The sequence below is a fragment of the Gossypium arboreum genome, chromosome 6 (assembly GCF_025698485.1).
Source record: "Gossypium arboreum isolate Shixiya-1 chromosome 6, ASM2569848v2, whole genome shotgun sequence".
NCBI classification, from domain to species: Eukaryota; Viridiplantae; Streptophyta; class Magnoliopsida; order Malvales; family Malvaceae; genus Gossypium; species Gossypium arboreum.
Window position 1 is genome coordinate 134,317,772 of NC_069075.1, and position 27,817 is coordinate 134,345,588.

Here is a 27,817-nt window from a genome sequence, read left to right on the forward strand (position 1 = left end):
GGATGTGTGCAGGCAGAAGGGGCAGCGGGGTGGGTGGTCTACTGCTGCAGGAGGGGGACTATGCGGGTAGCCCATTCGCACCTACCTGTCAGGCTCGATTAATCGCGTCTATCTGATAGGCACGACCCGTTTTTACCCGTTAGACCGTATTTTTACCAGTATATATATTTAAATATTTTTAATAAAAATAAAAAAAATATTTTATTTAAAAAACAAAAAAAATTAATGTAAAAAATTGAATCGCGCCTGTCAGATAGGCGCGAATGAGAAAAACAACCCATTTTGATAAATAATTGGGCTGACAACTTATTTTAGTAAATAATTTTTTTTTTAAATTATTTCAGTAAAAAACCCGCTCGTCATTACTTCCCAACTGCGACAGTTTTCTAAGGCTTTATTCAAAAGCAGGGTAGCCTTAATAGCCTTTAGTTCAGATCTAATGGTTTTTGTTTTTAACTTCTCTGACACTGACAATTTCGAGTCCTTTCCTCAACTGCTTGCTAGTGTCATGGCATTGTTGGTAGCTGTAGCAACGCCATCCATCCAAATACTGAATCGTAAAAATAGTAAAATTTAATTGATATTGGTTTTCATTAGTTAAAAAGATAAATTAATTAATATTAAGGGTTTTGATTTGCTAATTACTATTTTAGTTAAAAATATTATACTAGTTGATTCAAAAGTTTTTCCAAATTGTACTTCTACATATTATATATATGTGTGTATTATAGAAGATAGACAATACTTGACTATGGGTGAAAATCTTATGTAACCAAATTAAAAATTTTGATAGAACAATCAAAGACGGCTTTGATTGAAGTGGTAAATTTCAGTTATTAAAAGTTATAATGTTTTGGGTTAAAATTTCATACTCGGTAAATTTTTTTAGGTTTTATATGAAAGGACAAATTATCCTTAAAATAATATCTACTACTTCATAAAACCAATCAACTTTATAATAAATTCTCCACTAAATTGAGACTTGTCCATCTTAATAAGAATTTAAATATTAATATAGATAAAAGTATTATATATCATTGTTAATTCATATAAATTTTATATTATTTAGTAATTATAATGCTGAATTTATTGATCATTAAGAAACTAAAAAAATAAAGAGAGAAGAGTATTAATTTACTATAGACTGTTTTTTTTTTTCTATATTGTACAAATGCTATAATTATTTTTAAGAATCATTATTATTCAATTATTTTTAATTGTGGATCGTGTTTGATATTAAAATTTAAACGATAATCTAAAAATTTAAACATATATTAAATGACTTTATCTTTAACGTTAAAATTTCTTATTGACCGAAAAAGTTAAAAAATTAATTTTCAAATATTAGTACATTTTAATTTATAATAATTAATTTATATTCAATACTATAATGTTTATTATTAAATACTTCTTGTAATATAAATATCTTTTAGTATGTTATGAGTAACAGTATATTTTACTTTCTCATCATTTTGTATTATAAATATTAGTAACATATATCTTTTAAAATTTGTAAGTATTACATGAAACTAGTATTTTTTTTATCCAAGCTTGGTATTAGGTTACTTATTTTTGGGCTAAATTATAGAATTAAAATTTAAAAATACAATGCTCTAAGTTTTTGTATTTTTGTATATTTAGAATTTAGTTTTCATGCTTTTATTTTCAATAATTTAGTTACTTTACTTTTTAAATTAAAAAAATCAAGTTCAATTGTTAACACTATTAAAATTCTTCTCTTAAATTCACTTATATAACATTCTTAAATTTAAAAAAAAATCACTTGATAATCATGTGACAAAAATAATATTCTAATGATCCTAAATTTAACAAAGAATTTAACTGTGTTAATAATTTCTAAAATTCATGTCAACATTTTAATCAAAATAAAGTATTTGGACTAACTAAAAACATTATAAATGTTGAGGTACCAAATTATGTCAAATATTAAAGTATAAAGATTAAATCTCAAATTTGATCGTAGAATAGAGATCAAAATTAAAATTTAATTACTTTTATATAATTTAAAAAATAAAAAGATTAAAGTTGAAATTTAACCATTTTATTAATGTAAAAGAATAATCGAAAACCATGGACACTTGTCATAAAATGACCTTCCTTTTATATAAGCTTCGAAATGAGATATTTATACAAATTATTATGCTTAATTTGTTGAAAGAAAAGAAAAAAAATTGACTTACAAAGCATTTTATTTACCAAAATAATTAATAAATTTAAATTATATTTATTATTTTGCATAAAACACATCAAGACATGGAAAAACTAGTCTTATATTTTTTTAAAATATCTCACATGTAAATTTAACGAAAAATAAATACACTTATTAGTAAATTATTTTTTAAAATTAAAATAAATTCAATATAAATCTAAATATATGTCCAACTAATTACAATCTAAACTTCAATTAATACAATACACGATAAAAAAACTACTCTAAAAAGAATTGAACAAAACCCACATGTAACATACACATGATAAAAGTAAGACACATACATAACAATATGGGACTTGAAACTCAACTTTCAAAGTTTGGAATATTTTCTTTTGTCAATTATGCCAAAACTTCATAATAAATTATTATACAAACCGTCACTTTTTTTTTTATAAAATCATAATAAAGTGACATTTTAATTCATTCTATATAGAATTATCTATAATTATATGAAATATGAACTCTTAATTTTCGTATGATTTTTCCAGGTTTAATGTTAATTTTTCTTAATTTCCTCGTTTTGAAGTCTCAAGACATCCAAATAGGATTTCCCATGGAGCTCGCGGGAGAAAAGACCCTTGAAGTAATCAGCAACGCCTATTCTCCTGAACAGTGATGGAGTTTGTGGGGTAATCAGGCTTGGTGCTGGACCCATATCCCCCTCCAATTTGGGGCTGTAGAATGTAGCAACTGAAACCCTTTCTTTAACTGAGTTCACTGTCGCACGATGCTCAATGCTTCGGTAAATCCCATTGGAAACAATCTGCAAACTTGGTACAACCAATCCTATTAATCTGCTGCTTACTATGGAGTAGAAGTTGGTGGACATAAATTAATAATTACCTCCATGATGTCTCCGATGTTGATCACAAATGCGTTTGGAAGTGGTTTAATCAGAACCCAAATCCCATTTTTCCTTATCTGGAGGCCTTCCATGTCGTTGATCTGGAGTAGAATGGTGAGGCCAACGGCATCAGAGTGGGAGTTGAGACCAATTGCAAGCTCTGGCTGTGGACATGGGGGATAGTAGTTCATCCTCATCCCTTGGTGCCCTTCCTCAAACAACACTCTCAAGTCATTAGGGTCCATCCCTAGAGCTTTTCCCATAACCTCTAACAGTTTCATGGCAAGATATTTCAGTTCTACAGAATAAGCTTCCAAGGTTTCTCTGCAATTAATTAATATTGAAAGAAAAGAGTACAATAAATTATTTACCCATCAATAAAAGGGATACTATTAGTCATTGACAGATGCAGAAAAAGAACCTGAAGGTGAGTGGGAGATTAGGGAACAAGTGAGGTTTTCTTAAATAAGTTGGAAGAGTGATCATATAGAACATATCTCCCCAGTTAAGCTTCTGCTCCTCGGACACAACAAAGGCCTGTCCATATCCCTCTAGTTCATCTGGTTTTTGCCAAACCTTCTTTTTCTCCTCCATTGGAAGATTGAAAAACTCTTGGGTCTCCATCTTCATTTTTTCCACCAATGAAGGGCTCACTCCATGGTTGATTAACTGCAAAACAGTTCCATGTTTAAAATTCTAACTCGAAAATCTCATACCCTGCTGCCAAATCTCAGTCAATAGTATTTTTCCTGATACTTAATTTCAACCTGCAGATAGCTACGACTGGGAGTAAACAAACAAGTACCTGGAAGAAACCCCACTCTTTGCATGCATAATGCATCTGCTCCAGTTCTTCTTTGGAAGATAGCTTCTGCATATCTATGACAGGAACTTGTGGCAACGGATTTGTGCGAGATATGATGGGAGAGTCTTCATCAGTGCGTACGTATCGAGGTGGAACTTCTTTCAATGGGTTCTTTGCTAACTCTTGGACACTAGGCACCAGGAGTGAGCTTCCTAGCTTTGCTAACTCTGAGTTCATAGTCATTGCTTTGAGAAAGGCTTTGCTAACTCTCTCCATAATCATCGAATTATAAAGAAGAGCAAGGGTTCCTAATAAATGCACGTGTACGCAATTCGAGTTGTTGATATTTTAATATTCTTAAAAAAAGTTTTAATAGAATTATTAATTTATTAAAAAATATAATTTTTATATTTATAAATTTTATTTTAATTTGAATCTTGAATAATTAGAAAATAGTTTTGTTATACCCAACACTGGTGGGACATGTGTTAGTACCAAATGCATCATTGAATTGGGCATAGACTCCTTTTGAAGTAGTACCTTCACATGCCATCCGTTCAACTCAGAAGAAGGCACATGTATTTGAGTGTGAACATTCTCCTAGTGTGAATGCATTTCTAAAACAATGAGGAGTGTATCTATGCAAAACAACCTTATATTGATAAAGTTTCATAATACACGTCCATGATAATCTTTTATACAGCTAGTGGGATTAAATGTATATTCTACCACGTCATACTAACGGATAGGAAGAGATCTCCTCTAAATGCTCTGAAAAATGTTGGAGAAAGAATCAATTCTCTAGTTCCTTAAAGTCACTCTGAGCAATTGTCTTATTGATCAACTTATCCTCTTATCCTTGTTTCAACTCTCAACCTTTTTATATGAATTAATTTCCATTAAACCACCATGAGCTTTTCTTTACTCTTCCCTATTTTCTTGTATAGTATCTTATATTTTACTAATGGAAATACGAAACTATAGACCAAGTTTGAAAAAGAATAAGAGTAAAAAGAGAAATCCGAAATCATTATAATTGTTAAATCAAAATTTTCAAGTAGTGAATTGAAAGTCGGTTTCTTGGACCAGTTGTGATGCAAAACTTACAGTGACATTGTATCCATAAACGCGTGGAAGATTGTTTGCTCAAAATAAAGAAATAGAGAAGAAATAAATATATATAACCAAAGAGAATAAAAGTCATGAGTTATGGGAGAAGATAGCAGCAGAATAGGGCTTGTAATGGGGAAAAAAAACGAAAGCTCCAAATATAATGAGGATATGGAAAATGGAGAAGAGGTACTTTCATATCAATAAGGATTTTTTAGCAACTTTTCAGATTTCACATGTTAAAAGAAAATATCGATGACAGGAAATAAAAGTTACGCAAATCTCAGCAGACATATAAATTATCGGAGGGCACGTATGGAGGACGCAAAATTGTGTTTCGCTATGAATGGTAAACTTGGAGGAAATATTAATGTATTAAAGCTTAAATAAAAATATTATATAATAAATATTAACACAAGGTTTATGGATTATTTTTGTTTAACTAGGTTTACGGTTTATGAAATGGTAGATTTAGATTTTTAAGGTTTATGGTTTTAGATAAAAAGGTTAGATTAATGGTTAGGTTTGAGATTAAGGTTTAAGGGTGGATAAAATTTTGGGATTCATTATTTATGGTTTAGTGTTTAGAATTTAAAAGTTTATGGTATTATAATTTTAAGGTTTACGAGTTTAGAGTTTTAAAATTTTATAGAAAAAATTATAGTTAGTATACTTTTATTTTTGTATTAAACAAATACAAGTATTAAAAATAAATAAAATATAAAAATAATTCTAAAATTAACATATAAAGACTTGTCAAATATATATATATATATATATATATTAATTTAGGGTAAGGTTTGAATAAATCAAAGATTATCCATTTTAACTAATCTTGAAGCATTGATAGAGAATATATGTAGCATGCTCTTAAAGGAAGATCTAACCTAATCCTTCCTTTGCCCATATGAAATATGAGAAAGATGGTATGAAATATTATTTTTTTCTAATAGTTTTATGCAATATCAATAATTTTATTCTGAATTTTAAGATTTTAATTTAAATTTAATTTTTTCAATATAAAAATATTAAAATTTAGGACAAAAATACTAATGTGACATAAAATTATTAGAAAAATGATAAAAATAACATAACATTACTATTTCAAACAATATTTTTCCTATGAAATATAGTAAAGGCTACGCATTTAATTGTTTGATTTCAAAGATTTAAATATTTACCATTTGCATGAAGTAACATTCACGCAAGTTGAAGTGACATTTACCTAAGTTGCGTTTGATGTAAGATTGCAAAATTATCTTCTTAATTCAATAATGGTTAACATTTCAGATAATAATATAATCTCAATGTCATTTAAATATTATTTCTTCCTTAGATAACATTATAGTTTTTAGATATTGAGAGGATGCTTTTTGCTACTTCTATTATCAACTTCAAAAATCATTGGTAGGAAAGAAATAATTTGCAAGTAAATTTATTCCATTTATTTTAATTTGGTTATTTTAGTTTTAGTACTTTTTAAAATTTAAAATTTAGTTCTCATTAAACTGTAATTGTTAAATTTATAAAATTTTGTTATTTTCAAAATGTAATGCATAAAACATATTATTATACGTGTAATGTCATGTCAACTTGTTATTTATACATATTACTCACTAAAAATTCAGTTAATGGATTAACTGTTGTCACTTGCATCAAGATTGAAATTTCAAAATTCAAAATTCAAAAAGTATAAAAACTTAGAATGATATGATTGAAGAATATGAACCAAATCTACAACTGTATGCATGGTACAATACTAGTAATTGAATTTAACCAAAGCGATTTAATTGCTACTATTTGAGTCAAGACTAAAATTGACCAATTCAAAAAGTCATAGACTAGAATTGACTAATTCAAAAATACAAGGACTAAAGTTGATCAAATTAAAGTAAGGGGACTAAATCCATAACTTTCAAAAACTACATGGACTAAAATTGACCATGTTAGATCTCGAAAACTGGGTTAGTAGAAATTAGGTTAGTGAATTGAGAGAGTGATCTCATGCTATTTTTAGTTAAATGTTGTGAAATTATGTTAAATGAATTGATTTGGTTTAGTTGTTAAGTTTTGTGTTTGTGTGTAAGAGGTCTTGTGTTCGAATCCCTTTTCTTGAATTTTTAGTAATTTTGTTGCAACCCCTATCTTTGAACATCTGGCTTATATATTATTTTCACTCAACTAATGATAGAATAGGTCTGTTGATTCAGTGGTAAGGCTTCAGGTTATCCTTTGGTCTTGTGTTTCAATCCCTACGTGTACCACTCATTTGATCAAAATTTGAGTCAAATTTAAATGATGAAAAATCTGATAGGATTTTATTTTGTGTTATTTTATTTTTATTTTTGAAAATTAGTTCCTAAAAAAATTTCCCTCTCTCATTCTCTCTCACGTCCAACTTCCCTATTTTCCCATCTCTTCCAACTTTGATTTCATGTTAGACTACTAAAAGAGATTTCCTCTGTTTTCTTCAATTTTATATTTTTTCTAAAAATTTTCCTTTTCTTTCTCCTTTTCTTTCTATTTATTTATCCTTTTGCCATCTCTGTTTGGGGTTACGCTACTCGAATTTTGTTCCCTATTTTGAGCAGTTGTTAATTTATTGTTTATCAGTTTGGGTTTTGAGTGTTTGGAAGTTCACCATTGTAGTATCAAATTTTGGTGTAAGTGAATTCTTTTCATGGGTTATGAGGGGTGAATGTAATGTGTATTGTCGCTTTGTGGTTTTTGATTGAATTTTTTAGGGGTTAATTCCTATTGTGATTTGTTAGGTGAGAATTGAGAGATGCGAAACTTTCCTTCGGTGGTCTAGGTGTGGATAAAAAATGTTGTTACTTCAAGGGTAAGTGATTAATGCTTTCAATGAAGGGCTAACTTGTCTTACTAAAGCCAAATGTAATGGTTGTGGCTGAATTAGTGGCTTAGATTTAGCGTATCGTTCTTAAATTAGCTCGTTTTGAATGTCGTTTTTAGGTGCTGGAATTGTGGTTGTTGTGTCGTCATCGAAAAAAACCAGGCACGTAAAGGAAAATCAGAAAAATAGCTAACAACGTAATGCTAAAAAGTCTACTAACGATGCCATACGACCTTGTGACAGGCCGTGTGGGCCACACAGACTGGTTTAGTTGGGCCTTGTGGGCCTCTTTTCTAAAAATTTTACCTGGGGCCATATTTGATAAGCAATTCGAATTTAGCCTGTCCATAGGGTTCGTACTGTATAAATAAGACTCTGAAACATAAAATCTGACATTTTTCTACTGTATGTTATTTGAATTATGTATGTTAATTGTTAGCATAATATAATGTGAAAAGTATGTATGTATGACGTGAAAACTATGTAAGGCATACATGCATTTGATATTGATTCGTATGTAATATGTTTTGGCATATGCATTGGGAGTGGGATAATGATGTGACGGAGGAAGTGTTCTGGCAGTTTAACTGCATATTGATATTAGTACGCCATCGTTGTCGGGCAACCTAAGATGACGGGTTATCGTTGTCGGGCAACTCAGGATGACTTATTTTTTGGTATTAACCACATATCTGATATGGTGGATCGTGTTTGATAATGAATTAAAATTTAAATGATATTCTAAAAAAATTAAACATATATTAAATGATTTTTTTAATAATCTCATTATAAGTTCAGATTATATTTGCTCTTTTTAAGACAATGCTTAGAACTACCCATTACCCCTCTCTAACCTATAAATAGGAGGATAATGCACTTCAATGCACTCGAACCCGCATCCTCCTGCATTGACAACAATGCCCATGTCAATCGAATTAAAACTCAATCGACAAATGATTTTATCTTTAAAGTTAAAATTTCTTATTGATCGAAAAAGTTAAAAAATTAATTTCAAATATTAGTACATTTTAATTTATTATAAGTAATTTTATTTTCAATACTATTATGTTTATTAGTAAATACTTCTTGTAATTTTTAGTATGTTATGAGAAATAGTAAATATTATTTTATCATCATTTTGTATTATAAATATTAGTAATACAACTTTTCTTGAATCAAGCATCTCGAGTGGAAGATGTTAGCCCTTTGCACTTTGTTAGAGCCGTCCCCTACTTGAATGTTAAGGGATTACTGCACTACAAGACAATGGGACTTAAGAAAATTATCCCCATTAGTAGGAGGTTCCAAAACCTCTACATATTATGCATGTGTAATCGTATTAGAGGTGTAACACCCCGAACTTTTGGGTTAGAAGTTTTGGTATTTATGGATAGGGTCAGTGAGAAGGTTGCGTTATTATGTTTAGTGGTGTGTTTAAATGTTAGAATGGGCCTGTTGGTCCAGTGGTTGGTAGTGTGCTAGTATGCCTCTAGGTTCTGGGTTTGAGTTTTTGTGTGGGCGTTTAAAGAAACATTTTATTACGTTTTGTTTTAAGTTAATAATTTCTACTTATTTTTTTATTTTATTTATTTATTTATTTCTATTTTAGTTATTTTGATTGTTTCTGGACTTGTTTTCCCTTTTTTGTTCTTTTTTGTTTTTTTTTCCTTTTCTTTTGAACGGTTTTGCTTGGGGGTTCTAGAGAACTTCGATTTCTTGGTCTGCGAGTCAGATTCTAGACGTCATTGATCGCAAAACAAGTGTGAAATTCGAGTCTTATCTATGTTTATTTTGCGATTATTGTATTGACATTTCTTGAGTGTACTCTAAATTGTCGATTTTGGGTATTAGTTGTTGAAGAAGTACGGGGGATACTACATATCCCAATATACTCTTGTCATAGTGTAGGTTGGGGGTTGTTTCGAAGGCTAAAACGGTAATTTTGGCTTGTTCCAAAGTGGTTTCGTGATCATTTTGGTGGTCGCACGAGCGTGTGCCAGTTCACACAGTTGTGTGCTTTGGGGAATTAGGGTTTTATGGCAAGTTTTGGAGCCATACGGCCTGGCCACATAACTGTGTAGACGATTTGGGGATTTTATCAATTTTCACACGGCCGTGTCTCCTGGGTATACAGGCCGTGTGGCTAATTTAGGGATTTAGAGATCCCATACGGGGGTGTGTTTTGGACACATGATCGTGTTTAGTGGGCACACGGGTGTGTAAGACCTTCACACGATTGTGTCTGCCCTGTACCCTATTTTAGCACAATTGGACAGTGAGTTACACAGCCTGTTCCCACGACCACGTCCTTGGTCCACACGGGCGTGTGCCTCAATTACACGGTCGTATGCCTCTCTTCACACTGGCATGTGCCTTAGTCACATAGTCATGTGCCCTTCTTCTTACGGGCTTTTGACCTCCCACATAGCCTAGGCATTTTCATAAGGCCAGAGCACACGGCCGTGTGGTCCTAAGATACCAAATTTTAGCTTGTGTGTGTTTTTTATCTGAATTGTATTTTTGATCTAAAAATGCGTCTGTGTATTCTGCCCTTGGCTAAGCTTTAGTGAGGGTGTTTAAGTCTCGATAGCTGTGACCATGTACTCTATTTATGTGTAATTTGTGATTGATGTCTTATTCTAAACCCTGGTAACTGGAGGTGTGTGTGTGCTTATCTATTCTGTCTGATTGTCTGATAATGTGTCATTGTTCTGTGAGGTTGTATGCATACATACACTTGCATAAAGTAAAGTTTTAGGTGGGATTGTGAAAAGAATGAAGACTGATTCTGATCTGATCTAACAGTTCTACTGCAACTCATTCGTATAGCGATTTATCACACTGTACTGCATGTGTGCATCAGCTTTGCTGCATACTATTATCTGATTTGGCAATTTAAACTGCAACTTATCTGTACAGCGGATCATCGTATTGCACTGTACAGCACATACGCCAGCTCTACTGCATATTAATATCTGAGTGGCTTAATCCAAATATATGGTGTGTAGGGTTGGATGGGCCTACAAGGTGTGTTTTCGTTGGATGAGCTTAAACAACTCTTATGGGGTGTGATCGAGGGACGGAGAGGTGTGTTGACTGGATGAGTGGATTTTGGTACTTGATTGCATTTATGCGCATCTGTTTGGTTGTAATATTATCTAACTGTACTCTGTTTGTTTGAATAACACATGTGTTAAGTGTTCTATGTATACTTGGTGTGCTCTGTTCCGATTGCGTGTTGGAGCGTTGGTTCCTTGTCTGGTATCTGTTTCTGCTTATATCTGTAAGTCTATTGCATTGTTGAATTAAATTCTGTGATTCTGTTTTTAGTCTCATTTCGAACTCACATTGAGCTCGAGTAGCTCACCCCCTTGGTGTTTCCCCTTTTAGGTACTTTTTTAAATTCTGATGCTAAACTTGGTATGCGGAGATCTCGGACATTTTCAGTGAAAAATAAATTATCAGTTTGTATTTTCAGTTTCTATTTGGTTATTCGGTTTTTGAACTGTAAGGTTTAATTAAGCTGTGGTACAAGTTCCATTTTGAAATTTTATTCATTTATTTAATTCCTGTTATATATTTAACTTAACGACAATTCTACTTATTGAATTTTGATCGATTAAATGCTTCGGTTCAATGTGACAATTTGTTTTGTAAAAATTTACCTATGATCACTTCAGTGATCAATGTAGCATCCGGGATTTGGTCTAAACTTTTAGGTCGAATTTAGGGTGTTGCAAGAGGCTGAAATAAAAAATACTAAAAAAATAAAAGTAAAGTTGATCAAAGAATATTAAATGTCACCGTTATACACTCAAAAAAAAAAAACAACTTTAGGAGACAAAGAAAAGATGTTAAGATTTTCTCCCTTGTAACTTTTAAAGAGTAATCAAACTCAATAAAATTTGAAAAGATGTGGGATCACTCTCTAACAAAGTTGACATAAGACTCTAAGAAGCCAAAGAAAAACTCAACTCCAAAGAAAGTAAGTTGCGCGTAGAAAAGAGAGACAATTGTTTTCGTACATGTAATGGGCCAAATTCGTCCGGGCCCACTAGAAACCCAAAATAAATACAAAATAAATAATAAATCATTAAACCAACAGTCCACAAGAGTCCAAATATTACAATAGCCTAATAATTAACTAAACCCTAAACCTAAGCAAACCCGTAACCCAATACCCAAACAAAACAAATCGAGCCCAAATAGCCCAAGACCAAATTACAACTCCAGAAACCCTAGGGCTCTCCCTCGCTTTGCGCCGCAACCGAGCCCCCCCAGCGCCTCCGTACGTTCCAGTCTTCAACAGCCACGCAGCCAGCACCGTGCCTGTAAAAGGACAAAAGAAAAGCAGCAGAAATTGTAGCAAACAAACGAAAATGAACGTTGTACTTTTCTTTTTTATTTTGGCTATAAAGCCATAGGCATTTTCATTGTAAAAAGAATGAACACACGTACACTATTTTGCATACCGAATACATAGAAAAGAAATAAAAAGATAGTAAAGGTGATTTCAAGTTTCTTGGTTTTTTTTCGATTATTTCTTCTTCTTTTTTTCTTTTTTGGTTCGATTTCCTTTTTAACATGTGAATCGATACCGATGAAAGCCCAAAACATCTCAAAAATGAGGAGATACGGGCGAGGGTCGTGAGTTTCACTTCGAATCTTCGCTTGGTTTTCAAAAGGGTAAAAAACAATTTGAAGGCTTCTTTAAAATAAACAGAGAAGGTCGAATAACTTATCAAATTCTTTTAGGTATGGTCAGAGACCTTCAATGGCAGGATCGGGTACTGTTTGCATGCTGTTGATCACCAAATACTATGGTGGTTCGGTTGCTGGCGAAAGAAACCCTAGCAAATAGATTTGTGGGGGCTGTTAATTTGGGTTAAAAGCACGGCTTCTAAAAAGAAAAGAAAAGAAACAGGGCATTAAAACCTTTGCAAAAAAAACGGCGCCATTTATTGGGTCAGATACATGCCTTCCTTCTTGAAATGGGAAATTTGCGTAGCAAGCACTCCCCTTGTGCATGCGCATTCGATTGCGCCTTATCTCATTTACTTTCTTTCTTTAATTTGCCCCTTTAGTTTGTGCGCGTTTGCATTTTGGTCTGCGCTTCAGTGATGCACTTTGGGGACCTGGTATATTGCCGGTTTTAGTCCCTATGTATTCGCACACGTTAAGCTTTGGTCCTTCTTTCAATTTCAGTAACTTATTTTATTTATTAATTACCCTTTTAGTTTAATTTTATTTTAATTAGGTCCTCTTGATTTGTTTAATTCTTTTTATCTATTATTCATTTTATTTTACTTAATACTTATTTTATATATGGATGTATATATCTTTGAGTTATCAAGACATTTTGTAGTTTTGTATGTTGTGTGGTTTTAAAGATTTTGTATAATATATCTTCCAAATTTTCTTATATACTATTAAATATCGTAGTTCATGATAAAGTTAGATTTTATTCTATGTATCTTATTAATCCTATGTTACCTCACCTATATTATTTCTTTGGAATTTATTTGAATAGACATTAAAGCCTTACGTACATAAAACATATTTTATCATACCTTTTGTCTAAAAAAGAGAAACCTTTCATTTTTTTACATTCTTTATTATATGTGTGTGGTCTATTTTGGTATTTCTTAAAAAAAATAAACATTTTGTGCATTTTTTATTATATCATATAATCATTTTAAAATTTTCTTCATGTAATTTTATGTTTTAATGATTCGTATAATATTTCATTTTCATATATCAATATTTGTATATACATATACATGATTTATATCAATTACTTATTTAAATCCTCTTTTGAATATGTTCGTATTTTTAATTTTACTTATATATATTCTTTATTTCTTTTAAATCCAATTTTGGTATTGTATATATTGTTTGTTTCAAATATTCTCCTATATTATTACCCTTTTGTATAAACGTTGTTTATATTAAGCTTTTACTTCATGGACATTAATTATTGTGAATGAATAAATCTTGTTTCAAATTATTTTATACAATCACTAGTTTCATATTACATGGTTAGCATTTCATATACATTCTTTTAAATATTTTTATATGGTTATACTCATATAATCTATTTGTTTTAAAACTTTCTAACATGTACATAATTGATTCAAAAATTTATGTTAACCTCCATTACTATATTTATGTATATTGTATATAATCGATTAGTTTTGGATTTAAATCGTTTTGTATAGTTCTCTTTTCAAAATGCTTCTAATAATAATATTTTTGAAATTCATTTATGTATTAAAATATACATATTATTTACTCTATATTTTTATTGTTTGATGTTCTAACTCAAATTTTTGTGCATATATACATATTCCTAGTTTCTATAAAATATTTCGATTTCTAGTATATGCTAGCTTTTATGATCAATTTATTTTATATCATGCTATGTACATTATTTTGGCACATTTTTATCTATTATTTTGTCAAGTTGTATTGTTATATTATTATTTTCTTTATTGTATTATATATTAACTATTTCCCATGCGTGATTGTAGTCGGGTTATATTTTTTAGGTTAGTTATATTTAATTATTTACTTTGTTAGTTGATCAAATAAGACATATTATTCTTAGTTTGTTAATTGATTGTATCTCGTATGTGCCTATTACCCCGTATCATCATTTTTCCACTTGGTTTATGAAATGTGGTTTTACAAAATCTAAATTTTATGATTAATTTTGTCTTATTTCAAATCGAATTAATGCTTTTTAAGCTAGTTTTACAAGTATTCATTTAAAAATTCTTTAAAACGAAGACGAGATTCGATATTTGGCAATTCGCGGAATAGTGCCCTAACGTGTTGGGTTGCAATTTCGCGTTTGCTCGAAATAATCGAATATCCCTTCAAACTTTCACCCATGCCTTTTAAAAATTCTTTAAAACGAAGGCAAAGTTTGATATTTGGCAATTCGCGGAATCGTGCCCTAACGTGTTGGGTTGTAATTTCTCGTTTGCTCAAAATAATCAAATATCCCTTCGAGATTCCATTCAGGTCTTCTAAAAATCCTCTAAAACGAAGGCAATACTCGGTGTTTGACAATTCGGGAATCATGCCCTATCGTGCTGGGTTGTGATTTCTCGCTTGTTCAAAACGATCGAATATTCCTTTAGGTTTTCACTCATGTTTTTTAAGAAAACCCTTTAAAACAAAGGCTATGTTCAATGTTTGGAAATTTGAGGAATCGTGCCCTACTGTGCTGGGTTTCGGTGTTCCGTTGGACTAAATAGTTGAACATCCTTTTGTGATTTTCAAATTATAAATTTTCGAACGTCGAAACAAGAAGATTTTTGACAATCAACTCGGGTTATTCAAATATTATTAAAAAAGAACCACATTTCAAAAACATTTTTAATTTTAGACATAAGGACAGTATTTAATCGATTTGGTACCAATTTTGGGCGTAGTGAGGGTGCTAACCCTTCCTCATACGTAACCGACTCCCGAGCCCTTTTTTAAAATTTTCGTAGACCATAATCGGTGTTTTAGTAAACCGAAAATATTTTATTAAAATAACCACATTCTTAGGTGACCCGATCACACCAAAACAAAAAGATCGGTGGCGACTCCATGCATTTGTTTTTCAAAAGTCAATTCCCCTTTTTTATTAAATTTAAAATTTTTAAATCGGAGGATGGTTTCGACAGTACATATTAACACAAGAAGTTGAAATGTGTTAGAACTCATAATAGAATAAGAAAAACTAAAAACAACAGAAAACCTAATGTTAGAATCAAAGAAAATAAACTACCCAACTGAAAACCTAAAACAATTTATAACAACTTGAATTTTTCGTTTGAGGCGTTCTCGATTTTAAAAAATCACAAAATTTAAATTGGAGTCTCCACAAATAGTGTAGATCTGATCTTGAAAATTTTGGCACAAAATCCAACCAATTTTTTTCCTTTTTTTGTTTCGTATTTTTATGTTTTTGTACTTTTCCAATCACTTTTTTTTTGTGGAAAATATTTTTCTATATTCCAAGAGAGTGCCAAGAATCAGTATGTAAAATTTCAGATTATTTGAAAAATGTTTACCCATTGAAAAATATTTTTTCTAAAAACTTTTTGGGTAAAAAAAAAGTTGTTTTGAGGTTGTTTGCTGGAAATCAATTTATTAGAACACAAAGAACACCTAAAACGCCCAAATCTTATACCAAATCTAATTCTTTACTTTTTTTTTTCTGTTTTTGCACTTTTTCGATCACTTTTTTTTGGAAATATTTTTCTATATTCTAAAAGAGTGCCAAGAATCAGTATGTAAAATTTCAAATCATTTGAAAAACGTTTACCGATTGAAAAATATTTTCTTCAAAAAACTTTTTGGGTAAAAAAAAAAGAAGGTTGTTTTGAGTTTGTTTGTTGGAAATCAATTTATAAGAACACAAAGAGCACCTAAAACGCTCAAATTTGAAACCAAAAGATAAGGAATGAGCGAAAAAATGATCATATTCAAATTGTTTGACTCAAAAAAATTTTTGGATCTAACTTGAAAGAAGAAATAAACAAGTTATGAAATTAATCTAAACAAGCAGTAGTTTTAAACTAAAATTTCTTATTTGACTAAGAAACAACAACTCCTAAACAACTTAAAATACTTAAGCAATATCCAAAATTTGGAATAAATAAATAATAAAATAATAAAACCTAATAAATACAATATTGGGCTCATATATAATAAAAATTTAGCCTAAAAAACGAACCTAATATGCTTTAAACTCAAATTAAAAGCTCGAAACTTGTAATTGCTGTCATAATTCCATTCAGAAATTATACTCGCGCAATCTTCACTAAAATGATTATAACTTGAGCTCTCAAACTCGAAATCGAGTGATTCAAAGTATGTTTTGAAGCTAAGAGATAGCTCTTTAAACATTATGCAAACATATAAACCCATAAATGTGTGGATCTCATCCAAAAATTCATAGCAAGTTGACAAATCTTTTCATTTTGAAAATTGGTAGTTTGGTTGAATTGACTTTAACAAATTTCACACATTCTGTGAATGTATCATTCCTCGTTTCCTTGAAAAATTAATCCTCTCATATTGTCTTTGATCGACATTTGTTTTGATTTGCTTGACCTTTATCATTGTTGTTGGGCATTGAGGTAGTGTGGGCTCATCATATCTATGAATCTGAAATTGGGTCTTGAGACTCGCATTAGTATTGTAAGATTCCACTAGAAATAAAAACTTTAGTTGTGCTACAACTTTCTAGCTAACTACCAAGACACATTACTTAATTATTTTGTAATAGTTGTCAATTTATTGAGATCTGAAGTCATACATCTTTCTCAAGAAGCAACTATAATGGAGTATTCTCTTATCACTCAAGTTTGTGGAAACATGAGTTTGGATGTGTGTGATGTGAGAATCAGCCAACAATTAAAAGAAGCTAATTTTTATTACCTAAGTCAAATAGGAAGAGTTACTTTTCTCATTACATTCTTATATGCTTTGATTGAACAATAGAGATTAGAGACCCATATACTCCATCTCCCATGTGACGAAGTGACAATAACACTAAAAGATGTACCATTTGTTGACGGGGCTTCTAGTGGGCAGGTGTTCTGTAATAAGGAACACTAAATTTAATCTTCAAGAGGTCCCTTTTTGAGCATTTAGAACTATGTGACGTTATTTATTTATTGAAACCTTGTGATATAATAGGTGGTCTAGGCATCGAGATTATACGACGTACTGTTGGAAGGACGAATTGGTATCTATATGTGAAGCAGTTGATAGGGAATTGCAAACAATCAATAAATTGGTTGAATTATATGGTTTGAATGGATTATAACATCGTACAATGTAAAGTGTAAGTATCAACATTTAATAAAAAAAATCAACATATAATAAAAATAAATGGAGGGCTGAAATGATTTTTTTGTAAAGTTGGAAGGGTAAATAAGTCATTATGCCTTTTATAAACTAATAAACATTGCTCTGAGATATTTTTTTCATTTTAAATCATGTGAAATATAAAATAATGTGCTTAATGATATTCGAACCCAAAACATTATAATCTATAATGTATTTACCATTTCAATTAAAACTTCATTTGATTTTTAAATCAATTTTTCTATAAATATATCATTAAATAATTTTTTCAACCACATTATTAATTTGTCATATTCTAGTAATATTAATATCAAGTGATGCTTATATCATACCCGAGTTTATTGACTATGGCCCATAATTTTTTTTGCTAAAAAACAATTAAATTCGTGGTTGTTGAATTTGGACTAGACTAATCGGTTAGATAAATTGAACCAAAAATCAAATAGCACCGGTCTAAAATAAGGTGGAAAGCTAATTGACATAGAAACCTATGTAAACTACGATTAAATAGTGAATTATGAATTGAATAAACCAATTAAAAACGAATTGAATTGGTTTTTTTTTTTGTAATTTTGAGCCAAATTATCTAGAACTAAATAAAAAAAGAAAACCACTTTTTTTATTTTCACGAAATCAACTGAGTCAAGCAAAAAAAAGTTTCTCGCTCCTGTTCTCTATATTATCATGTCTTTTTACATCAATAGCTTGAAAAAAATGACAATCTTTGGAGGGTAAAAAAGAGAAAAGAACGAAAGAAATAGATAATAAATTGAATGGTTTTTTTTTATAAAAATAACTTAAAAATTTTAATTAATTATCAAATTTACATTTTTTTAATTAAACACAAAAATGACCTAAAATTTACCGTAAAAGTTGGTTGAGCCAAAGAGTTTGGCTCCACCAACATACCACGTCAGCAACCAGGAAAAAAATTAATTTTTTGGTGGAGCCATGTAGAATGGCGTCACCTATATAAATACTAAGAAAATACTGCAATTTCTAAAAATATGAGAGATTTTAAAAAAATTTCTATTTTCTAGTAGAGCCATTTCATTTGGTGCCACCAGATTCATTGACACCATTTTACTTTTTTAATACTTTTTTAACTTTTGTCCTTCTTTCTTTTTTTTTTTTTTAAATTTTTAAGTTTCGTCTTTATCCTTATTTATGTTTTTTATTATTAATTTTAAAAATTTAAAATGTATATTTAAAATATTTTATAATATATATTTTTAAAATTTTAAATATATATTTGAAATTATTTTTAAAATTTTAAATATTATTTTTAAATATTAAATATATTTTTAATAATATAAAATATTTAAATATTTTAAAAATATGACCTTTCAATTTTATTATTAGTTTTATAATATTTTAAATATTTTTAATTTGTTTTATAATATTTTAAATTATGATTTTTAAATTATTTTTAAAGATATTCAAACTTTTTTAAAATTTTATTTAAAAGTTAAAAATAATATTTTATTTAAAAAGTGAAATTTGAATTAATTAGAAAAATAAAAATATTTGTTAAAAAAGATTTATTTGTTAAAAAATAAATTTATTTAAATATATATATATATTAAAAATAAAAATTTAAATTAAAATTAAAATATATATTATAACTGGTCACATCATGTCATTATGTGACCAGTCATAACCTTAAATATTAATTAAAAAAAAGAAGAAGGGATGAATGTTATATAAAGGGTTTGGTCCCCTTGAGAAGAAAGAAAAGAGGAAAAAAATAAGTTACTTAAAATTTTTATTTTGTTTTTTTATAATTTATAGTTATTGTAATATAATAATAAATTATATTGTATTTATATTTTTATATTATGTAAATATCAAAATATCTTCTAGAGTAAATACGGATCACACTTCATCGAGGATCAACGAAATAGTAAAATTAATTATAAATTAAATAAAAAATCATTTTAGTTTCTCTTTTTCTTACTAAGCACTACTTTGCTCAACGTGTTTTGATTGCATGAAACGATCTCTATTTAGTTATTATTATTATTCCTTTTAACTATTTTTGCATGAAATTAATCTTTACGTGTTAATTATAATTTTTAACTTTCGTACACATTCATAAATTTATATACTTAATATATATTTTTAATAGGTAAAGAAAAAAAGATTTTCTTAATTTATTTAAAATTTTAAAAACTTAAAAATTAAATATATTAAAAATGTTAAGTATAACCAATTTTAAAATTTTAATATATTTAATATATTTTTAAAAATTAAATATATTAAAAATGTTAAGTATAAAAAATTTAAAATTTTAATATATTCAATATATTTTGAATAGGAAAAGAGAAAAAGATTTTTAATATATTTAAAATTTTAAAAACTTAAAAATTTTAAATATATTAAAATTTTAAATATGTTAAAAGAAAATGTTGAGTATAAAATATACTTAATATATTAAAATATATTATTGTATATAATAATCGCATGTGATTTCTACGTGTTATTATTAATATTCTATGACAAATCTTCATTCTATTATTAATATATTATTAACATATTAATATTTAATTTAACTTAAATAAAAAATACTTAGAATGGTATTAGTATAGTATAAGTGTGATGTTTTTGTTTTCTCAACCTTTTAATATATTTTTATAAAAATTATATAGATAATTGATTTATCATATTCAATAAGCTCTAAGTCTGCTAACTCAGCAAATAATTCAACTGGTTAGGGGTTCTCACTCCCAGTCGACCACCATATTTCCATCATAGTGCCCAAGTCATCATCATCTAACAGCTGCATCTCACAAAATTTGAATGGATCTGTAGAGACTGGAAACTTGTAAAATAATTTGGACATCGTCCTTCCACAACGGATAGCTATTTCTGCACTGATCTTCCTTTTCATTTATGCTAGCTTCACATTTTTTTTTGAATCGCAAATACACAACCAACCTCACCTTTTATAATTTCACCATAAAAAAGAACATACACCAAAAACATCTCATTATTCATTTTGAATAGATTTTTTGAACTCTCGTGGTGAACACAACAATTTCACCATTCTATATATGGTAGAGAACCAAGAGGTGGAGCAATACTTTATGGTTCCACCAAATTAAAATATTAAATATTAAAATTTTATATTAAAAGAATATTAAAAAGTACACTATAAAGTATTAATTTTAAAATTTTAAATTTAATTTAAAAATTTTTGAATATCTTTAAAATTAATTTTAAAATTAATAATTTATAAAAATTATATTTAAAATTTAAAAATATTTAAAAATATATTTAAATTATTATAAAACAAATAACAAATTTGAGAGGTTATATCTTTAAAAATAATATATTTTAAATAATTTAAAAATCATAATTTAAAATATTTTAAAACAAATTTAAAAATATTTAAAATTTAAAATATACATTTAAAATATTATAAAACTAATAATAAATTTAAAATGTCATATCTTTAAAATATTTAAATGTTTTATATTATTAAAATATATTTAATATTTAAAATAATATTTAAAATTTTAAAAATAATTTCAAATATATATATTTAAAATTTTAAAAATATATATAAAATATTTCAAATATACATTTCAATTTTTAAAAATTAATAATAAAAATAAATAAAATAAATAAGGATAAAGATAAAATTTGAAAAAGTAAAAAAAAAAGAGTAAAAGGGTGTCAGCGAATCTATTGGCGCCAAATGAAAATTTATTTTTAAAGTCCTCCATATTTTCAGAAATTGTAGTATTTTTCTAATATTTATATAGGTGTCGCCATTCTACATGACTCTATTAAAAAAATAAATTTTTTTTGTTGCTGATGTGGCATGTTGGTGGAGCCTAAAGAGTTTGGCTCCACCAACTTTTACTGTAAATTTTATGTTATTTTTGTGTTTAATTAAAAATATGAGTTATTTTAATAATTAATTAAAAATTTTAAGTTATTTTTATAAAAAAAAGCCTAAATTGAACGGATGGCTTTTAAAGAGATAATGGTAGGCTGCGAAGTTTTTTGAAAGTAGAGTTTTGTCTCTTTTAAGTGTTAAGTCTCTCTACGCAACAAAAAAGGTTAGTGATTTTTTCTAAACTCTTCATTAATTTCTTATTCAGTACCTAGTGGTTGTAGGTTTCTAAGGTGGGTTAGGTCTTCTATGCAATGAGTGCTTCCCAAATGAAACGCATGCTTTGAAAAAACGAAATAGCTATCTATTCAAGATAAAATAATGAAAAATAAGCTATTTTAGTAAAAACACTTGTTATATTTTATTTCAATATGTTTATTCATAGCTTTATATAGCTTTATAAGCATTAAACAATTTTTGTACAACTAGACTGAGTGTAAGTAGATGTTAGCTTAAGCACGGTAGACACTTAATTTTATTCGAGCTCAGAAATAAGTATAAAAATAAAAATAATAAACCAAAAAAAAAAACAAAGTTTAAGTTCAGTCCAGAATTACAAATATAATTTGGCCCGATCGGAATGACTTATTACTTGAAAAGATTTAAGGTCCATCTACAAGCTTGACTCATATGGAAATATAATCTTCAATGATATGCAATCTTAGATATGATATGCAATCCTAGATATGATTGCAATCTTAGATATGATATGCAATCTTAGAAGATATGATTTTACAATCTTAGAGATTTAATTTGTAGATACCTTTTAATCTTAACCGTTGATGTAATTGATCTATACTGTCGGATTTGAGGAGGTTCAACTATAAATAGAGGCCTCTCCCTTCATTGTAAAGACACCGGAGTTTTGGGAAATAATAAAAATTTTTGAGAGCTTTCACTCAAATTTCTCTCCCTCTTACGTTCTTATTTTCTACGGTTTGTTCTTACTTTATTCTTTATTCATCTTCGTTTTTCAACCCTTTTTATTTTAATTTAATTCATGTTTCCCTGAATTTTTTTATATATTTTATTTTTTTAATAATTTTAGTATCATATCAAACTCTTTCATTTTTTAATATTTTTTAGTATTACTCTTAGTAAATTATTTTTTAAATTTTACTCAAATCATTATTTTAAAAAATATATTTCATTTAATTGTCATATTTTATTGAAAAGTTTTTCTAAAATGAGGCAATGTTTTTTATATTTAGGAATTCAGAAAGTAGTGCCCTAACATGCTGGGTTGCGATTTCCCGTTTGTCTGAATATCTAAAATATCCTTTTAAACGAGTTTTACAAATCATAAGATGATTTCAACTACGAAAGTTTAAAGATATCGTGTCCAATTATGCTGGATGTGATATTTGTACTCTTTTGAAGTGAAGGAACCTTGATTATTTTTTAACTCAAAAGATTACAGTTTTAAAAGAAATCTTATTTCTAAATTCTTTCAAAATTTTGACATTAAGACAGAAAACTATTCAATTTGGTACCAATTTTGAGAGTTGCGAGGGTGCTAATCCTTCCTCGTACGTAACCGACTCCCGAACCTGTTTTCTTAATTTTCATAGACCAAAACGTTTTATAAGGTGATCCAATCACATCTAAAAAGGTTGGTGGCGACTCCCGTTTTCGTTTTTCAAAAGTCGATCCACATTTTTCAAACATCCCTTTAAAGAATGGTTTCGACAGCTTGGCGACTCCACTGGGGAATTAAGATACTCAGGCCAAGAAACTGAGTATTTTCTGTCTTAATGTCGGAAGTTTGGAAAATTTAAAATTGGATCCTTTGTACATGTGTTTGCTGCATATGTTTGTTACCTTATTGCTGTACATTGCATTTGCATGACCGTTGTGGTCACACCCTTAAGTGGGAGTGAGAAGCTACGCTTTCGTAAGGTTTTCACCTTCGTATGAACTAGTGGATTGCTTCTGGGATACTGTACCTATGTCTTCGTGAGATTTTCATCTCCGTATGGCCATAGGGAAATGTGTCCCCCTGAACTGAACTTGGTCTATATGAGCCTATAATGGGTGAAGACCAATGAATCTGCTGGTTCAAGTACCCTGGATTTAGAGCTAAAACTCATATAGTAAACTTTAAAGAGTTTAGGAAAAATAGTGATAGCCTTTAGTAAGCTACCCTTGTAAGTACTTGTTTATCATTTTTTTATGATACTGACCTATTTTTATTTTACTGTCATTGCATGTCATTTGGCATTTAAAGGTGTCGATTCACGGCTCGATTTCTAGATTAGAAAGTTTTGTAATGAGGAATGAATACCTTGATAAAGTGGAGGACAATGCTTACATGCATGCACTGGTTAGAAAACTTCGATTAGAGAAAGGAGATAGTGTCACCAAGGGATATACGTCAGAGTTATAGGACTTCACCCGTATTAATTCGACACAGAATGAGTTTCAGGAGCTGAGAAACATTTGGGCCCAATGGGATGACGAGGCTAAGCAGCTTTTCTATCAGAATTATGGAGACCTTCCCTATTTGCTAGATGTCAAAATAGATAGGCACTTGTTTCGAGCTATGGTACAGTTCTAGAACCCTGCTTATAGTTGCTTTACATTTGGTGATGTTAATCTTCCACCTACTTTGGAGGAGTATACGACTTTACTGTGTTGCCCGAGGATTCAGGGTCACAAGGCTTATGTTAGGCCTACTAGTCTTCCAACTTTTACAAAGAAGTTAGTGATGATTATGGGATGAGTGAGCAGTGGGCTGTAGCTCGTATATAGCAAAAGGGTGATAGTAAGTGCGTTCTATGGGCCGTTTTGAGGGATTTGATATCAACACATCCAGACGTAAAGAAAAGGGTCGACGTCCTGGCTTTGAGTATTTACGGCATGGTTATTTTCCCAAAGGCGTTGGGGCACATAGATGAGGCAGTTGTAGGTTTGTTCGATCGCGTTGGTAAGCAGAATACACCGATACCAGCAATCCTAGTTGAGACATTTAGATCTTTGAGTGCATGTTGGAGAGCGGGCGAAGGTAGATTCATTGGATGTGCACAGTTGCTGTTGGTTTGGTTCCACAGTCATTTTTGGAAGCTTGATAAGGTTCCTTGCTGAGTATTCTTTGAAGGTTATTCTCCCTTAAAAGAAGCAGTAGACATGCCGAGGAGAGATAACATTTCAGAGAAGAGGTGGATAGACATTCTTCAGAATCTTCGAGAGGAAGATGTTATGTGGAAGGCTCCATGGTTGGTTCCTAGTGAAGTCCTTTACCGCTGTAGCAGTTTTGATTGGGTCCCTTTGCCAGGAATTTGGGGAGTTGTTGGATATGCACCATTGCTTGTTCTAAGGCAATATAGAGCGAGGTAGTTCATACCGGTTACACAGGGTCTAGCTCAAAGTGATTTCTCTTATAAAGGAGATCACTATAAGAAGAAGATGCGAGAGGTTTCTGAGGCTTGGAAGAAGTCTTTCTGTATGAAGATCTTTACCAAAGGCTCGACGTCAATCCTTGAGTATAAAGGGTGGTTTAGTAGGAGAGTCAACGATAATGTCCCTAGGCCAATTTTGGGAATGGCTCGATCATTAGAGGAGAGCTTACGAGTGATTCCATCAGAGTTGGAGGTTATGAAGCAAGAGTTCGAGAGAAAGAATTCGGAGATTGAAAAGAGAATTGAGAAGCTCGAAGAGGAAAAAATGTGCTTAAGTCTCGACGTCGATGTTCAAAAGATGGAAGTCGAGAAGGTGAAAAAGGAAAAAAGAAAGATCGAGGAAGATCGAGATGATTTAAAGACGCACTACAAAAAGGCCCAGGTAATGTTGAAAAGGGTCGGATTAGGGTGATCTCCAAAGCAGTAGCAGCAAGAGATTCAGGAAGAAAGAGCCAAAGCCGAGTATTGGGAGAAGAAGTTCCAAGAGATGCAGTCGCGTAATCAAGCCCTAGAAAAGGAGACGATCTCTTTATCATCACTGAAGTCGTAACCTTGCAATCGAGTTAAAAGCAAGCTTAAATAAGATCGAAGAAATGAAACACGATATAGGAAGGTTAGAAGCAGCACTACAGGGCTGTGAGCTATGAATTGAGCAGCTCGAGGCAAGAGAAGAACAGTGGAAGGAAGAACTTCACCATCTTCAGGATCAAGTTGGAAATAGGGATTATCTCATGGGAGAAGCCTTAGTTTAGATTCGAGAGGTTGCTGAACACTTGCAGGATTTGGCAGTACAAGCTAGAACGCTGAGTATAATGTATGAGTCATCTTTAGACAGAGGACGAGAGTTAACATTGTTATTAGATAGGGTTAAGACTCTAAGCCTACGGGCGAAAGCGTATTTGTAATCCATTTTATGAAAAGATTTTTGTTCCTTAAATAACGTTTTCTAAAATGAAATTGAATCAGAATCGACATCTTTTTGCATTCATGCATTTGCATTTAATAGCATCTCATTGTATCATATGCATTCAAGTTTATAGAAAGACTCTAATTAGTTAAAATTAATAGGGAGAAAGAGAGTAAGAGAAAGAAAATCTGGAAGCAACACATCACTACAGAACTCGTGCAAAAAGTAAGAACATGGACCAAAGATTTGAACAGTTACAGAAGGACATGCATGACCAATTGCAAGAGCAATTGGCAAAGATGCAAAACGACATGAGGGAGCAAATGTTGGAGGCACAAAGGAACATGATGGCTAAGATGGCCCAACTTCTAAGGGCTACTGATAAGGGAAAGGCTCCCATGGCAATTACTGGCGAGGAGGGTGAGGATCATCCTCCAGGTTTCACCCCACCCCACCCCACGTGCCTACACAAACCGAGGTACTTTCTAGGAGGCCATCTGTCACTATAAGGCCCCAACAAGGGTTGGTCAATACTGGGATCCCCATGAATTTCCCAACTAGTTCAGGATTCAATTTGGGTGACAATCCTGAAAATCCTGTCATTCCTGACTTAGACAAGGCTGAAAAAGAGGATCTAAGAACTGAGGCTGTAAGACAGTTAGAAGATCGCTGCAAATGGTTGGAGGAAAAGTTAAAGGTTTTAGAGAATGCTAATGGGCATCATAGGGTAGATGCCAAAGATCTAAGCTTGATCCCAGACTTGGTGCTTCCTCACAAATTCAAGATGCTAGAATTTGAGAAGTACAATGGGACTACTTGCCCAGAAGCCCACATTATGATGTTTTGTAAGAGGATGACTGGGTATGTGAATAATGATCAATTGTTGATTCACTGTTTCCAAGACAATTTAATTGGAGCAGCAACCAAGTGGTATAATCAACTGAGCTGGGCCAGAATAAGTTCATGGAAGGATCTTGCACAGGCCTTCATGTAGTAGTACAATCATATGACTGACATGACTCTGAATAGGATCACGCTGCAAAACATGAAGAAAAAGCCTAATGAAAATTTTAGGCAATATGCACAGAGATGGAGAGAAGTAGCAATGCAAGTTCAACCACCGTTGTTGGAGAAGGAGACTACCATATTGTTCATCAACACTCTAAAAGCTCTATTCATCACTCACATGATTGGGAGCACCATCAAAAGCTTTGCGGATATAGTCATGGCGGGAGAGATGATTGAGAATGCCATAAGGGGTGGCAAAATTGAGGGGAAAATAACTAAAAGATCGGTCCCAAAGAGAAAGAATAGTGAAGTGAATAACACAAGTACTTTCAACACGAGGGCAATCACAGTTGGTCAACCTAAAACACTTGCGGTTGAGCAACAGAGTTCTTAAATGCAGGAGTCAGGTACAAGGTAGAATTCTGAAAGAATGCAATTCACACCTATCCCCGTGACGTATCGTGAGCTCTATCAAAGCTTATACGATGTACATGTTATTTCTCCTTTTCACCTTAAGCCATTGCAGCCCCCATATCCTAAATGGTATGACGCAAACGCCAGATGCGAATACCATGCTGGAATATCGGGGCATTCGATTGAAAATTGTACCGGTTTTAAGAAGGTCGTAGAAAGGCTTATTAAGATATGGGTAGTGAAGTTCGATAATACCCCGAATACTGATAACCCACTACCAAATCATAGCGATCAAGGAGTAAACACCATTGGTGAAACCAGTGAGAGGAGAATAAAAGAAGGCGTGGCTGAGGTGAGAACGCCAATGAAGATGATTTGGGAAAAAGAGAGATGATAATCTCTAAAGAGAGGAATGAAGGAGCAAGGAAACCTTGAGGGCATTCGCCCTTATGATCCGGGTAGCTCTCTGA

At 30.7% G+C, this 27,817-nt stretch overlaps 1 long non-coding RNA gene and 1 pseudogene across 1 annotated transcript; both read right to left on the minus strand.

Annotated features, from left to right (window-relative positions):
* LOC108475317 (uncharacterized) overlaps positions 1-27,817 on the minus strand; it is an 89,668-nt pseudogene that overhangs the window by 28,086 nt on the left and 33,765 nt on the right.
* LOC108488373 (uncharacterized) lies at positions 11,822-12,926 on the minus strand. The gene is made up of 2 exons (XR_001871740.2): positions 12,616-12,926; positions 11,822-12,175 (listed from the first exon to the last, which is right to left on the minus strand). It is a non-coding gene; the product is annotated as an uncharacterized LOC108488373 (long non-coding RNA).